This window comes from Scyliorhinus canicula, chromosome 6, assembly GCF_902713615.1.
Source record: "Scyliorhinus canicula chromosome 6, sScyCan1.1, whole genome shotgun sequence".
NCBI lineage: Eukaryota > Metazoa > Chordata > Chondrichthyes > Carcharhiniformes > Scyliorhinidae > Scyliorhinus > Scyliorhinus canicula.
In genome coordinates this window covers 7,628,125-7,643,951 of record NC_052151.1, presented here as the reverse complement: position 1 = coordinate 7,643,951, position 15,827 = coordinate 7,628,125, and the positions used below count along the sequence as shown (strand labels likewise).

At 49.4% G+C, this 15,827-nt stretch overlaps 1 protein-coding gene across 1 annotated transcript in view; it reads right to left on the bottom strand.

Annotated features, from left to right (window-relative positions):
- LOC119966923 (dynein heavy chain 8, axonemal-like) overlaps positions 1-15,267 on the bottom strand; it is a 1,786,259-nt gene extending 1,770,992 nt beyond the window's left edge. The window contains exon 1 of the mRNA XM_038798881.1: positions 15,023-15,267. The gene's annotated coding sequence lies outside the window, so the exon portion shown is untranslated. The remainder of the gene's footprint in view (positions 1-15,022) is intronic.
- Positions 15,268-15,827: the final 560 nt, after the last annotated feature.

Genomic DNA, 15,827 nt, shown 5'->3' with positions numbered 1-15,827 from the left:
GTGTACCGTCTGGTTTAGGTACCATCACTATGGGTAAGCTCCATTGCTGCAACCCACTTCAATTATGCCATTTTTCAGCATACTCTCAATCTCTTTGTTAACCTGTGCCTATTTTAAAGGATTAAGTCTATGTGGATGTTGTTTGATCGGAACAGCATTTCCCACATCTACATCATGTATAGCCATTTTTGTACTTCCCAATTTATCTCGACAAACTTGCCCATGTGACATCAATAACTCTTTCACGTCAGTTTGTTTTTCCTCTGGAAGGTAACTTAACAATTCATCCCAATTTTTAAGAACATACTTATTTTCCAATTTAATTTGAGGTATGTCAAATTCACAGTCATCTGGATTTGGTTTGTCATTTTGAGTTAGAATCATTAAAACCACCTTTTTCTCTCCTTCCCTTTCAAAGTACCTTTTAAGTATATTCACGTGACACACTCGGTGCGTCTTCCTTCTTTCTGGTGTTTTTACCACATAATTCACCTCACTTAATTTCCTTTCAATCTGATACGGTCCACAAAACCTAGCTTTTAAAGGCTCCCCTACCACTAGTAACAACACCAAAACGTTATCTCCACTTGCAAAAGTACGAACCGTGGATTTCTTGGCCTCTACCTGTTTCATCACATTTTGTGCAACTTTCAAATGTTGTCCAGCCAATTCACCTGCTCTATTTAATCGTTCCCAAAAATTTGACACATAATCCAAAAAGTGTAATTTCCGATTTGTCAGCCAGCAATTTTTCTTTGATCAATTTAAGTGGTCCTCTTACCCCATGACCAAAAATTAATTCAAAAGGACTAAATTTGGTTGACACATTAGGGGCATCCCTAATTGCAAACAGTACAAATGGAATTCCTTTATCCCAAACCTCTGGATACTAAACTATTACTCCCACTACCACTTCACCACTCTTCACTGGACTGTCCAACCTTACCTCTCCCCCTGAATTCCACATATCACCACCTTTACGGCAACATTCTTCCCAAAGTACATAATTCCTCATCTCTTACCATTAAAGATTGACTAGCCCCGTCTCTTAAAATTGTGACTTCTTTACCTGCAGATGACACTAAAGTCGGTGGAGTTGTGGACAGTGCAGAAGGATGTTACAAGTTACAGAGGGACATAGATAAGCTGCAGAGCTGGGCTGACAGGTGGCAAATGGAGTTTAATGCAGAAAAGTGTGAGGTGATTCATTTTGGAAGGAATAACAGGAAGGCAGAGTACTGGGCTAATGGTAAGATTCTTGGTAGTGTGGACGAGCAGAGAAATCTCGGTGTCCATGTCCATAGATCCCTGAAAGTTGCCACCCAGGTTGATAGGGTTGTAAAGAAGGCGTACAGTGTGTTAGCTTTTATTGGTAGAGGAATTGAGTTTCGGAGCCATGAGGTCATGTTGCGGTTGTACAAAACTCTGGTGCGGCCGCATTTGGAGTATTGCGTGCAGTTCTGGTCGCTGCATTATAAGAAGGATGTGGAAGCATTGGAAAGGGTACAGAGGAGATTTACAAGGATGTTGCCTGGTATGGAGGGAAGATCTTATGAGGAAAGGCTGAAGGACTTGAGGCTGTTTTCGTTAGAGAGAAGAAGGTTAAGAGGTGACTTAATTGAGGCATACAAGATGACCAGAGGATTAGATAGGGTGGACAGTGAGAGCCTTTTTCCTCGGATGGTGATGTCTGGCACAAGGGGACATAGCTTTAAATTGAGGGGAGATAGATATAGGACAGATGTCAGAGGTAGGTTCTTTACTCAGAGAGTAGTAAGGGCGTGGAATGCCCTGCCTGCAACAGTAGTGGACTCGCCAACACTAAACGCATTCAAATGGTCATTGGATAGGCATATGGACGATAAGGGAATAGTGTAGATGGGCTTTAGAGGGGTTTCACAGGACAGCGCAACATCGAGGGCCGAAGGGCCTGTACTGCGCTGTAATGTTCTATGTTCTATGCTCCTCCTGATACACGAGTAAACTTTACCCACACAAGTAAATTCTTTAAAGATATCTGGCACCTTCTTAACAATTACTTATTCAACAGGCTGTACAATCATTTGCACCTCCTTCGCTTCCCTTGGGCGTTCCTTTACCACCCTAACAAATCCCACTGTCTTATCCTGTTTTACCACATCAGCCTTTCCAGTACTTTTCTTCAATCACCAACACTGACTTTACATGGCCTAGTTTATTACAGTGAAAACATTTGAAACTTTCCATTTCTTTTCCACCCTCCTGGATTTCTTTTTTAATCTGAGGTATACTCTCTTTATTGTCTCCCATCAGACCACCTTTACCTTTACCACTTGAGTATTTCTCATGTCCCCAGTTTCTATCCCTCACCGGCTGAAACTGATGTCGGAAACCAATCTTTGGTTTATGAACTAATTCATAATCATCTGCCATTTCTGTTGCTAATCTCGCAATTTTAACCCTCTGTTCTTCCACATGATTTCTCACTACATCAGGAATTGAATTTTTAAACTCCTCCAAAAGTATAATTTCTCAGAGCTCCATACATTTGGTCTATTTTCAAAGCCCTTATCCACCTATCAAAATTACTCTGTTTGAGCCTTTCAAACTCCATGTATGTTTGACCAAATTCTTTCCTTAAATTTCTAAACCTTTGTCTGTAAGCTTCAGGCACTAGCTCATATGCACTTAAGATGGATTTCTTCACCTCCTCATACGTTCCGGATACCTCCTCCGTTAGTGATGCAAACACTTCACAAGCTCTACCTACCAGCTTTGTTTGAATTAGTAACACCCACATGTCCTGTGGCCATTTAATTTGTTTAGCTACCTTCTCAAATGAAATGAAAAAGGCTTCCGCTTCCTTCTCGTCAAACCTTGGCAATGCTTGGACATATTTAAATAGATCCCCGCCACGCCTTTGACGCTCTTTCTCACTATCCTCATCACTATCATCCAACTGTACGTTTCCCTTTACATCTGCCAATTGTATCCGACTGTCTTGTTTCATGGCCATTTTCTGAGGTTCAAACTCTCTTTATCTTTTTCCCTGATCTGTATTTCCCTTTTTCTTTCTTTTTGTTCTCCTAGGGATATTCTTTCTTTTCCCCTTTCTTCTCTCTCCTTTTCTTTTTCCTCTCTCTCTCTTTCATATTCAAGCCACTTTAATTATTTCTCATGTTCCATTTGTTTCATTGGCAACTGAATTTTTGCCATTCCCAATGAGTCAAACAGTATCTCAGGCAACTTTAAATGCTTAGCCACCGCCATAATTACCTCATCTTTTCGCATTTTGTCAGGTATTGTTAACTGCAATGTTTTTGCCAAATCTAACAATCTGCTTTTAGTCTCTGTCTGTAAGGTACTGCGTGTGACCGTCTCCACCCCGAAAACCTTCTGAGCCTCTGAAAGAGCCATTGTACACAACACACTTAAACTAAAATACCATACCAGAAAAGCAACAATACTTCATTGTCTTCAAGTTCACAAAAGCCAATCAAATAGATCCCGGACGAGCCCCTAATTGTTATGGGATAGGTGTTTTCAGAACCCCAAAATGTACCAGGGAGTTCAACCAACCCCCACCTTTAATGGATTGTTGCTTTTGAAGCACACAGCTTGTTCCCCAGGTGTAGTATTACAATTATGGACATGTGGTTTTTAAAATAAAACAATGTTTATTCCATGAACTCAAATTAATCTTTTAAATAAACATTGGATCTCTTAACACCCCTTACTTCAAAGGTAACCCCCAAAATAATACAACACTACCCAATCCTGCAAACTGTTCCTTTGCACATCCAAAAAACTTAACAAATCCTTCAAACAGAAGCACATTAGATTTATATTCAATACAGAGACCTTTTTACAATTCCGATTTCACCAAAGGATGAAGAGATAGTCCTTCATGGCAGAGATCACCAGCAATGCAGCTCACAGCCACACTCAAGCTTTCTTCAAAACTGAAACTAAAACTCCCAAAAAGCAGACGTGAGCTCAGCTCTTCCCCCCCCCCCCCCCCCCCCCCATGACATCACTTCAGTAATATGATCCGCTTCATTTCTTACAGGTACATTTCTTAAACATCCAATTTTAAAAGCACTCTCACATGACAGTGGGCAGGGGCAAAGCTCCTTTCCTGCTCCAAAATCCAGTTCAAAGTGAATCCAGCAGTGCTAACCACTGTGCCATTATGCCACTCAAGTGGAGAGCAGCGAGAAAGAGGACACGGACAGCGATGGTAGCCCTCAGCCCACGACATCCCAGAGCACCAGTCTGGGGACAACACTGACTTACCGTCACAGCTATCTCCAAAACTCTCCCCCATTGGGCGGGGGGCAGTGGCGTAGTAGCATTGTCACTGTACCAGTAATCCAGAGGCCCATGGTAATGCTCCGAGGACATGGGTTTGAATCCCACCAGGACAGATGGTAGAATTTGAATTCAATAAAAAAAAATCTGGAATTAAAAATCTAATGGTGACACGAAAACCATTGTTGATTGTTGTAAAAATCCATCTGCTTTACCAATGTCCTTCAGAAAATGAAATGTGCCATCCTTACCTGGTCTCATGTGACTCCAGACCCACAGCAATGTGTTTGACTCTTAAATGCCCTCAGGGATGGGCAATAAATGTTGGCCTGGCCATCAACGCCCATAAACGTATAGAAAAAAAAACCCAGAGTCACTCACTTTAGTTGGGCATGTTAGCGAAGAGATTCCTGGGTCACAATCTGGTGCATACCACACACGTCAGCAGTTGGAAGTAGGAAGGTCAGAGGGAGCCCTCCAGACGGGTTTCAGGCTTCTTGGAAAGGGCGGTCCCATCTATAGTGGAGCTGAAGTCGCAGAGCCAGGGACTGCATGAGGGGGTCTGGGCAACCATCCAGGTGTAGTTGGAGGAGTCCAAATGCCTGCAGGAGCGGGAGGTGGTGCCACCCACACGTGCCATCCAGGCCAACACCGAATGGGTGGAGTCCGTGGTGATCTTGGGGGCGAATGTTTTGGAAATTGGTCACGATGTCCAAGGCCTGGGGCACTCTGTACGGGCGGTGCTGCAGAGTGTGGCCCTGTCATAGCAGTCCATGGCTGAGGGCGGCATTGTCTGGGCATAGGTTGATGTGGCACAGACCCAGAAGGTGTCTGCTCCACCCTCGTCTCTTGGATTAGCCGGGGGGAGGCATCAGGCATCTCGTGGGCCCAGTGACACCTGCAGGAAAGGTGCCTAAAATCCACAGCACCTCAGACCATGCCCCCCTATCCCTCGCGAGAAGAGGCTCCCATCGGTCCACACTATCTCAGGCATTTTCTGGGGGTTCCCTGTTGCTTTTGGGGCCCGAGGGTCAGGCGCCGGGTCAGGCCAGTTTGGAGCGGAGGCTTTGAACCTGAAGTGAGGCGGGGGCAGAGCTTAACATGAGGTGAGGCAGTCGAATCGGCAGACCTGAACCCAGGATGTGGCATGTAGAGGGGGAGTAGAGCACATCGGGTGGTTCCTGCTGAAAATGGATTTTTGAGAAGTTCCGGTCCCAGGGGGAGATATATATTTTTTTTTTCAAATTTTTATTTATTTATTTTAGGATTGAATAAAGGAGGAAAAAAAAAAATAAGTCATTAAATGATGCGAAAAGCAGCTGGGAAGGGGGGAACCCGGGTTCGCCGTCGAATGAGAGGACCAGGAAAAGCACTGACAAGATAGCAGATGTCGGACCACATGGTGGGGTCACACTGCTTCCGGTCGAAAGACTGAGATGATGGCTGTGGAGCTGGAGAAGCAGTTTACGAGGCAAATGGAGGCGTTGAGGAACAAGATGGCGGTTGCACTGAAATCATTGGTGGAGGTGGCAATTTTCCCGGTGAGGGTAGCTGTGGCAAAGACACAGCCGAGGTGAGAGAACAAGGTGAAAAAATGAAGGAACTGGAGGAGGCTGTGTGGAAGGGGACGCTATGCCTTAGGGGGGAGGGGGCATGGGGAGGCCACCCACGCTAGCTAACTAAATTCGACTAGTGAACAGAGGGGAGGTGAAAGGAGGGTTACGGACATTGGAACCTGGTTAGCAGGTTTTAATAATGGGCCTGCGAGGCGAGGAAGGGAGGTGGAGAGGATCGATACTGGGCGAGGTGTTTTTCGAGGGGCAGTTCGGAGGGGGGGATTCTAGGAGACGGTTCGATGTTAATAATGGGTAGGGGTGGGTCAGGCTCATGGGCAGAGCCCGGTGGTATGATGATAGTGGATAAGAAGAGGGGGGTGAGAGACCCCCAGTTAGGATTGTCACGTGGAACGTGAGGGGATTGGGAGGTCCAGTCAAGAGGTCAAGGGGGCTTCCACATCTTAAAAGTTTGAAGGCCGTTATAGCCATGCTGCAGAAGACTCACTTGAGGGTAAAGGTCCAGTGAGACTTAAAAAGGGCTAAGTTAGCCAGGTGTTGCACACTGGATTTGCGGAAGGGCTCGAGGGATTGTGGTACTGGTCAGCAAAAGAGTACAGTTCCAGATGGAGAAGGTGGTTGCAGATCAGGGGGGGGTAGATATGTGATTGTGACAGGGGCGCTGGAGGGGTGGCTAGTGGCGCTGCTAAATATCTATGGTCCCAATTGGAAAGATGTTGAATTTGCGAAGGTGTGTGGGACCATCTCAGACTTGGATTCACACAAACTGATAGTTGGGGAGGGTGGGGGTGACTGGAACCTAGTGCAGGAGCCATGTTTGAACAGGTCACGGCTGCGCTCACTGGTCCCGTCAGGGAGGGGCAAAGGCATTGGTGGGCTAATGGTGGAAATAGGAGGGGTGGACTCTTGGAGGTTTCTGCACCCGAGGGAGCGGGAGTACTTGTTTTTCTCGGCGGTCCACACGATATACTCGTGGATCGACTTTTTTGTGGAGGGGAAGGCGCATCTGGCTGGGGTTAAGGGGTCGGAGTACTGAGCAATTGCAATATCAGATCATGCTCTACATTGAGTGGATATGGTATTGGAGAAGTGGGTGGTACAGAGACCGGGGTGGAAATTAGATGTGGGACTGTTGGGGCACCGAGGGTTCTGTGACAAAATTGAAAAAGAAAATGGAGGAATATGTAGGTTTCAACAGCACGGGTGAAATGTGAACAGCGGTTGCCGGGGAAGCTCAAAAGGCGGTGGTGAGGTGATCTCATTTAAGGCTGGGGTAGACAAAGAGGAGAGGTTGGAGCGTTAGAGGGTAATAGATGAGAAGCTGGATTTAGATAGGAGTTATGCAGAAGATGGGGACCCAGCGAAGTTAGAAAAGAGGAAGGAACTACAGGCGAGCTTCGACCCACTATCTACCAGGAAGGCGGTATGCCAATTGAGGCGAGCAAGGGGTGTAGTTTACAAACACGAAGAAAGGCGGGTCATGTTGGCGGGACAGCTCCGGAGGGAGGCAGCGGCAAGGGAAATTGTCCAGGTGCCGGACAGGGCAGTGAAGCCGGTGATAGCTCAAGATCAGATTAACAAGGGGCGGGATTCTCCGATCCTGGGCCTAAGTGCTGACGCCTTTATAAACGCCGGAACGTTTTACGACGGCGTAATCTGGCCCCAAGGTTCAGTGATCCTGCGCCACACAGGGGTCCAGCACCGCACTGGAGAGCCTCACGCTGCTCCGGCTGCCGATACCGGCATCAGCACGGGCATGGAGGGTCCGCGCATGCCACCACACCGGCGCGGGTTTGCGCATGCGCATGGGTTGCCTTCTCCGCGCCGACCCCGACCCAACAAGGCGGAGATCTACAGGGGCCCGACGCGGAGGAACGAACATGGGTCTACTACCGGGACAAGCCCGGCCACTGATCAGTAGGCCCCGATAGTGGGCCAGGCCACCGTGAAGCCCCCCCGGGATCAGATCCCCCCTCCCCCAACCAGGCCACCCTCCCCCCCCCTCCCCCCGCAGCATGAACGCTGAGGTCCCGCCGGGTGGGATCACACGAGAACGGCGCTGGCGGGATTCGGCCTAACTCGTCGGGCACTAGGCTCATGGCGCGGGGAGAATGGCCGGGGGGGGGGGGGGGGGGGACGGGACACGTTGAGCGCCCCCGACCCGCCGCTGCGCTAACCGCGCCACCTCCAATTCTCCAGTCGCGGGAGATTTGGCGGCCCGCTGTTGCGTTGTGATTCACATCGCCTCCCGGCGACCGGGTCAGAGAATCCCACCCAAGGTCTTTAAGGAATTCTATGAAAGGTCAGAGCCACCTGGGGGAAACTGGGAGATGCAGGAATTTCTAGATGGGCTGGAGTACCCGAGGCTAGTGGAGGGGAACAGGGCTATATTAGATGGGGCAATAGTGAAGCAGGAGATAAAAGATGCGATTTGGAGGATCTAGTCGGGGAAGGTGGCAGGGCCGGATGGGATTCCGTTGGAATAGTATTTGAAAATCCAAGGATAAACTGGTACCGCTGATGGTGGGGATGTTTGAGGAGGCATTCGGGAAGATTAGAAACTTTGGGGCAGGGATCGATTTCCCTGTTGCTTAAAAAAGATAAGGTCCGGACGGAGTGTGGGTCTATTATGCCCATATCACTTTTAAATGTGGATGCAAAGATATTGGCGAAGATACTGGCAGGTAGGCTGGAGGAGTGCTTCCTGAAGGTGATAGGTGAAAATGAGATGGGGTTTGTGAGAGGGAGGCAGCTCTTTTTGAACATTAGAAGTGTATTGAACGTGGTTATGGCGCGAGCGGAGGGGAAAAAAACAGGTGGTTGTGGCATTGGACGCCGAGAAATGGGTAGAATGGGGGTACTTGATGGCAGTTCTGCAGCGGTCTGGGATTGGACCATGATTTGTGGACTGGGTAAAGCTACTTATAGAAGGAGCTGTGGCGAGTGTCCACACAAATAACATCAGCTCGGAATACTTTTCTCTCCACCATGGGACTAGGCAGGGATGTCCTATGTCCCCTCTGCTGTTTGCACTCGCGATTGAGCCGTTGTTCGGCGGTGTGGAAGTTCGGGGGTATGGAAAGGGATAGTGCCGGGGGTAGAGCATAGGGTGTCCTTATATACGATGACTGTTGTTATACATGTCGGAACAGAGTGTGTCAATAGGGGGAATACGAGAGCTGCTTCAGGTGTTTGGGTCTTTCACGGGGTACAAATTAAATCCAAAGAGTGAATATTTTGTGGTGTATCAGCCGGGAGTAGGGGGGCTGTCATTCCCTAGGGCAGGGACTTACTTTAGATACCGAGGGGGTACAGGTTGCTCAGGATTGAGGGGAGGCAAGGGCAGCATGTGAACAGTGGTTAGCACTGGGACTGCGGCGCTGAGGGCCCGGGTACAAATCCCGGCCCTGGATCATTGTCAATGTGGAGTTTGCATTCTCCCAGTGTCTGCATGGGTTTCACCCCCACAACCCAAAAATGTGCTGTTTAAGTAGACTGGCCACACTAAATCCCCCCTTAATTGGAGAAAAAAATAATTGTATACTCTAAAAAAATGTTTTTAAAGGATTGGGAGGGTGTCTCAGTAGGTACAACGTTTCTAGTTTGGTGGGGAGGATGAAAGCTCATCTGGCAAGGTGGGATGGTCTCCCTCTGTCACTGGCGGGTCGGCTACAGGCAGTTAAAATGAACGTGTTGCCGCAATTTATTTTCTGATGCTTGCCGATTTTCCTGCCAAAGGCAGTTTTTAAAGAGAAGGGATGATTTCCTCGTTCATATGCGGAGGGAAGGTGGCCAGAATTCAAAAGGTACTACTACAGAGAGGAAGGCAGGCAGGGGGTTGGGTCTTCTGAACTGGATGGATTATTACTGGACAACGAATGTGGAGAAGGTACAGAGCTGGGTCAGAAGGGTTGACTCCCAGTGGGTGAGAATGGAGGAGAATTTGTGTTGGGGTTCAGGATTGAAGGCGCTAGCAAGAGCGCCGCTCCCGACGACCCCGGGAAATAATCATGGAGTCAGGTTGCAATAGCTTAGTTGAGAATTTGGAGGCAGTTTCACCAGCACTTATGGTTGGGGGCAGGGTCAAGGGAAATGTCGATTCGGGGAAACCATAGATTTGGGCCAGAGAAGTTGGATTTAAATTTTCGGAGATGGGCGGAGAAAGGAATTGGGACACTAAAAGATTGGTGTTCGATTTGCAGGATTGAAGGAGCTGGAAGCGAAGTATGGGCTGGAACAGGGGGAAATATTTAGATACATTCAGGTTTGAGACTTTTCCAGAAAGGAGATAGAGCTTCCCGGTAGAGCCGTCCTCCACATTGCTGGAGGACGTGCTGACGACTGGGGGAACTGGAGAAGGGGGTAATGTCGGCGGTTTACGGGGCTATTTTGGAAGAGGAGAAGGCATCGCTGGAAGGGATCAAGGCAAAGTGGATGGAAGAGTTGGGAGAGTATGGAGGAGGGGTTGTGGTGTGAGGTGCTCCAGAGGGTGAACGTCTCCACCTCATTCCCGTACCAGCCTCCCCGGACAGGCGCCAGAATGTGGCAACTAGGGGCTTTTCACAGTAACTTAATTGAAGCCTACTCGTGACAATAAGCGATTTTCATTTCATTTTCATGCGCAAGGTTGGGGCTGAGACAGCTGAAGATGGTATATCGAGCACGCCTGAGGAGTGAGGATGAGCCGGCTCTTTGAGGGGGCAGAAGATGTGTGTGAATGTTGCTGTGGGTGGGGGGGGTGGCAAACCGCAATCGTCTGTTTTGGTCCTGTCCAAAGCTGGAGGATTACTGGAAGGAGGTTTTTAGGGTAATCTCTAAAGTGGTGCACATGTAACTGGACCCGGGCTCTCGCGGGCGGGGGGGGGGGGGGGCTGTATGTGTTAATGGTGCCAATAGGTGATTCCTGTTTCCTCTGTTATTTATGTTAACATGCGGCCTTCTGTTTGGGGGTTTGATGGGAGGATGGGATAGTTGTTGATATGGGGATTGGCATTGCATTCGTTACTGATTATTGTTGGTGGGTGTAAATTTGGGAGAAAATGTGAAAAAGGAGAATAAAAATATTTTTAAAAGAAAGTTGGCACGGATGTAGTACATAGGATAGCGAAAGGGGCATCGGTTACAAACCTGTATATATGTATTCACAGTTGCACAATAAACACATGTTCACGTTTCAACCTGCCTCGTTGCTCTGTCAGTAGGGTTGAGGTATGGGCTGGCTGCAGAGGGGGTGCTGGGGGCGGGAGAGATGGGCACGGACTGGGGACCCCAGTTCAGCCAGTGCTCACCACTCCGGTGCCAAATCCACATCCACCCATCTTCCTCCTCCCCTACGGTTTCAACTGCCACCACCCAAGGGTTCAGCGGGACTGTGTGCTGGAACGGCCAGCTCGCATGCAGGGATCACCCAGGTGCTTTGTGAAAGCGCTACTGAGTCAGACGTTGTCAATTGGGGCAGAGCACCAGAGCCCATCGCGGAGTGGGTCATCATCATCCTCCATCCCATGGAACAACCCTCTATTACTGCCAGCCCAAGGCTCGCAACATAGTGAGGCAGGTAGGAATCACAGAAGGCGAGATAGTGTGGCGGATTTCATGAAAGCATCGCTGGCCAGACCCATGGTCAGCGAACCTGGAGGTGTTTAGAGCATCCCATGTGCACTGACACACACGTTGTGCAGCGTTCTGTGCCTGCCCGGTCCCATTTCCTGCTCATCCTCGCCCTCCCCCACATCCTCCTCGTCGGACGAGGCCCGCCATTCATCCTCCTCCTCCAGCACATCGCCTCTCTGCTGTGCAATGTTCTGGAGGACACAGCAGACCACCACGATGTGGGAGACTCTCCTAGCGCTATACCGGATGACCGCTCCATAGTGGTCCAGGCAGCTGAACCTCATCTTCAGGATGCTGAAGCACCACTCAATTATGCCCCTGGTCAAAGCATGGGCATCGTTGTAGTGGATCCCGCGGTGATCGGTGGCCTCCAGATAGGCGTCATCAGCTACAGCCTCAGCAGACAGTCCTTCATCCAGGAGCCAACCCCTTGATCCAGGAGTCAACCCTTCGTCCGGGAACCATTGAGTGTGCCAGGGCGAAGACGCCATGCACACTGCCTGGGTATTGGGTGCAGACCTGCATCTCATGGTCACACACCAGCTGCACGTGTGTGGAACCACTTACGGTTTGTGAAGACCAGCCTATCATGGGACGGTGTTCGTAGGGCAATATACATCCCGTCAATCATTCCCTGGACCTGGGGCATCTCGGCAATGGTGGCGAACCCCTCTGACAGGTATTCTGGTGGACCCGATCCACACTGAATTTATATAATGCAGATGGGACATATAGGGCCTCCGTGATGTACTTGTGAAATGAAAAAAATGAAAATTGCTTATTGTCACGAGTAGGCTTCAATTAAGTTACTGTGAAAAGCCCCTAGTCGCCACATTCCGGCGCCTGTCCGGGGAGGCTGGTACGGGAATCGAACCGTGCTGCTGGCCTGCTTTAAAAGCCAGCGATTTAGCAGAGTGAGCTAAACCAGCCTGTGCACCGAGGTGAGAGAGATTCCAGACAGGTCCCCATTCGACACCTGCAAGGACCCCATAGCGTAAAGGTTCAGAGCGATCGTCACCTTGACGGCCAGCAGGAACGGATGTCCTCCCCCATTGCCCACCATGCCAGGTGTGACAAGTCATAGCATATATGTTGCACAGTCTCCCTCCACATACGGAGTCTCCAATGGCATGCCCAATCCAGCAGGTCCTCAAATGAGGTACTGCCTAATGCAATGATCCTTTCCACCTCTGCAGCCTCTTGGGCTGCCATCTCTCCAACCTCATCAGCTGCCTCCTGTTCTTCTGGGGCAAATTCCACTGCTGTGGAGGCCCCTCAAGCAGCTCCAGTTCGTACAGCCTCAGTGCATTTCCCAGGGCGGCAACAACTAGGATGAAGGCTACCATTCCTGGTTGAATTCCGAAGTCCATTGTCTGCAGGGGGTGAAAGGCAGAGGAACCAGGTCCACCAGGCTACAAGTTGGCCCCGGTCTGCACTGCAGAACCTGCCCCTGCATGTTCCTCTCCCCCCTCCCATCCCCACACCCACTCCCGTCCCCCCCAGCACTCTGCACCCCTGGCCCCTTCGGTGCCTGGCAACACAGGGGACTCAGGCCCTGGCACTTGTCCCTGCTATCGGGAGTTGGCACTAGCCATGCCACACTATGCTCCGCAGCCCTCGTCCGGCACCCTCCTGCAGGGGCTACTGTGAGCCGCGTGCTGCCGCGGGTGGTGGGTGGTTGGGGGGGTGAACACACCCATATGGCTGGTGTCAATCTGCACAACCACGGGCCACAGTATGCAGTCAATGGGGTGCACAGTAAGATGTCTGCCTTGCATGCCACGGCAATGGCAGTCCGTGCCTGGGCACCCTGGTCCAGTGTGGGGTCACCCCAGCCCCACCCACTGGTCATGTCCCCTCTGTTGTCCCTCTGGGCCTGGCAGACCGCAACCCACTGCCAGTGGCAGGACTGACAGCCCATGATTGTGCCTCTTCATGTCCTACCTGCTCTCTCTCCCTCAATAGCCACCATGCCTGTTTCCCGATTTTTAAAACCACAAGTGAACCTCACTGTCAGTTATTCCTCCCAGCTGAGGCAGAGCATCGCGGGAGCCCCGGAGACTACCGTGTCAGGCCCTCTGATATGTGAACGGCATTTACTGTATGTGCGGAGTAGAATGCATTGACGCCACTACCAAGGCACCTGATCATGACGTTTTGGCATGCGCCCGGCCACCACTACGATTTTGGCATCACGACTGATTCTCCACCCAATTACCTTTCCCGATTCCGACATAGGCTAATGGAGAATCCTGCCCAGGACCTTTTTGAAGAACATTAAATGTTCTGTTAAAATGCTCTTGATTGTGTCAGCTGTTCTGGTGCAATTTGTCAAAATGTGAGCATATTTTCAGAGCAGGTTATTGGGTGCGACAGAGGTCAACAGCACAGAAAAGGCCCACCCTGTCTTTGCCCATGAAAAATATCCAGCTAAATATTCTAATCCCATTTTCCAGCATTTGGTCATAGCCTTGTATGCCTCGGCATCACAAGTGCACATCTAAATACTTCACCGTCCTCTCAGGCAGTGAGCTCCACACTCTCGGTGAAAACATTTTTTGTCACATTTCCCCTGAATTGGAAGCCTTCTGAACAGGACAAAAGCTTTCAATAAGATTTATTTTACAGCTTTGCAAATAGGGAACATCAACCAGGCAGTAAAATGCTTCAAGATCGAGCTGCATTATTGTAATATTAGGGCTAATACAGTGTGAGAAAGCGATATACTCGACTGGTTCTCCCTCTTCACTTATTACAATCAGAAATTAAAGAAATCCCTACATGACCGCTTTGACAAAGTCAACCACACTCCAAATGTTTGCTCTCTTCTCTCTCCACAGATGCTGTCTGACCTGTTGAGACTGCCCAGTATTTTCTGCTTTTCAGATTCCAGCATCTGCAGCAATTAACTTTTATAAACCCGATGTGGGTAGCACAGTAGCATTGTGGATAGCACAATTGCTTCACAGCTCCAGGGTCCCAGGTTCGATTTCGGCTCCGGTCACTGTCTGTGCAGAGTCTGCACGTTCTCCCCGTGTGTGCGTGGGTTTCCTCCGGGTGCTCTGGTTTCCTCCCACAGTCCAAAGATGTGCAGGTTGGGTGGATTGGCCATGATAAATTGCCGCAGTGTCCAAAATTCTATGATCTATGATTAACCTGGGACAAAAGTTCAGCACAACATTGTGGGCCGAAGGGCCTGTTCTGTGCTGTATGCCTGTATTTCTCTATGTTCTCTGTTCAATATCTAATGGGACGAAGCTTGACTTTCAGTCACTCACATTCTCCAATATTTTTATCCCTACTAATGTTTTTATTGCCTCTTCTCATCCATGTAGAAGAGATTGGTTTTAATCCCTGCAAATTACAGATACATCCTACACAGTTGACAAGCTGCTCTCCATCATGGTTTGTAAAAAAAAATCAAACATTTTGGTTGTGTTTTGTTGGTGCACCCCGATCAAGAGTTCGCCACAGGGAGTGCAAAATTTCTAATAGCAAAACGTGTCAGTGTAATTTAAATGTCTAACAGCCGGAGCAATACTCACAATAATTATTCAGTAAATCAGAAACCCTGCACGAGCGTAAGCAACGAAAGGAAACAATTTCTCGTGGCCTCTGAGGTTTCAAACAATTATAAAAATCCGAAACATCTTCGTCGCCCTGTGACCGAAAAGAGAAAGAAACGGATAGTGAAGGTTTACTGAGGTGGATCTCCTGAACCTTCCGTCTCTCTTTCCCAAGCAGCTGGAAATCAAATCAAACCAACCGCCGCCCGCGAGACCCCACCAACCGCCGCCCGGCCGCGAGACTCCTCCAACCGCCGCCCGGCCGCGCGCTGACGTCAGCGGCCGGGCCCGTTCCACAGGCCTGAGGGGCAACTGGAATGGCCTCACTTCAGCTCACCGAGTGGCGGGAGCCAAGAACAACATATTTATGAGGCACGGTCCAGATCATTCCTCATGCCTTCATTTTCTCGGTCGGACATTTTAACTCGCTGGAAACCATTATTTTTAATTCGTTCATTGCCCATCCCTAATTGCCCTTATGGGGGCAGCTATGAGTCAACCACATTGCTGTGGGTCTGGAGTCACATGGATACCAGACCAGGTAAGGACGGCAGATTTCATTCCCCAAAGGGCATTAGTGAATCAAATATCTGATTCCAGATATTTCATTGAATTCAAATTTCATCGCTGCAGTGGCAGGATTTGAACCAGGGTCCCCAGAGCATTACCCTGCGTCTCAGGTTTATGAGTCCAGTGACAATACCACTATACCACCACCTCCCTATGATGTGGAGATGCCGGCGTTGGACTGGGGTGGGCACAGTATGAAGTCGTGGAACACCAG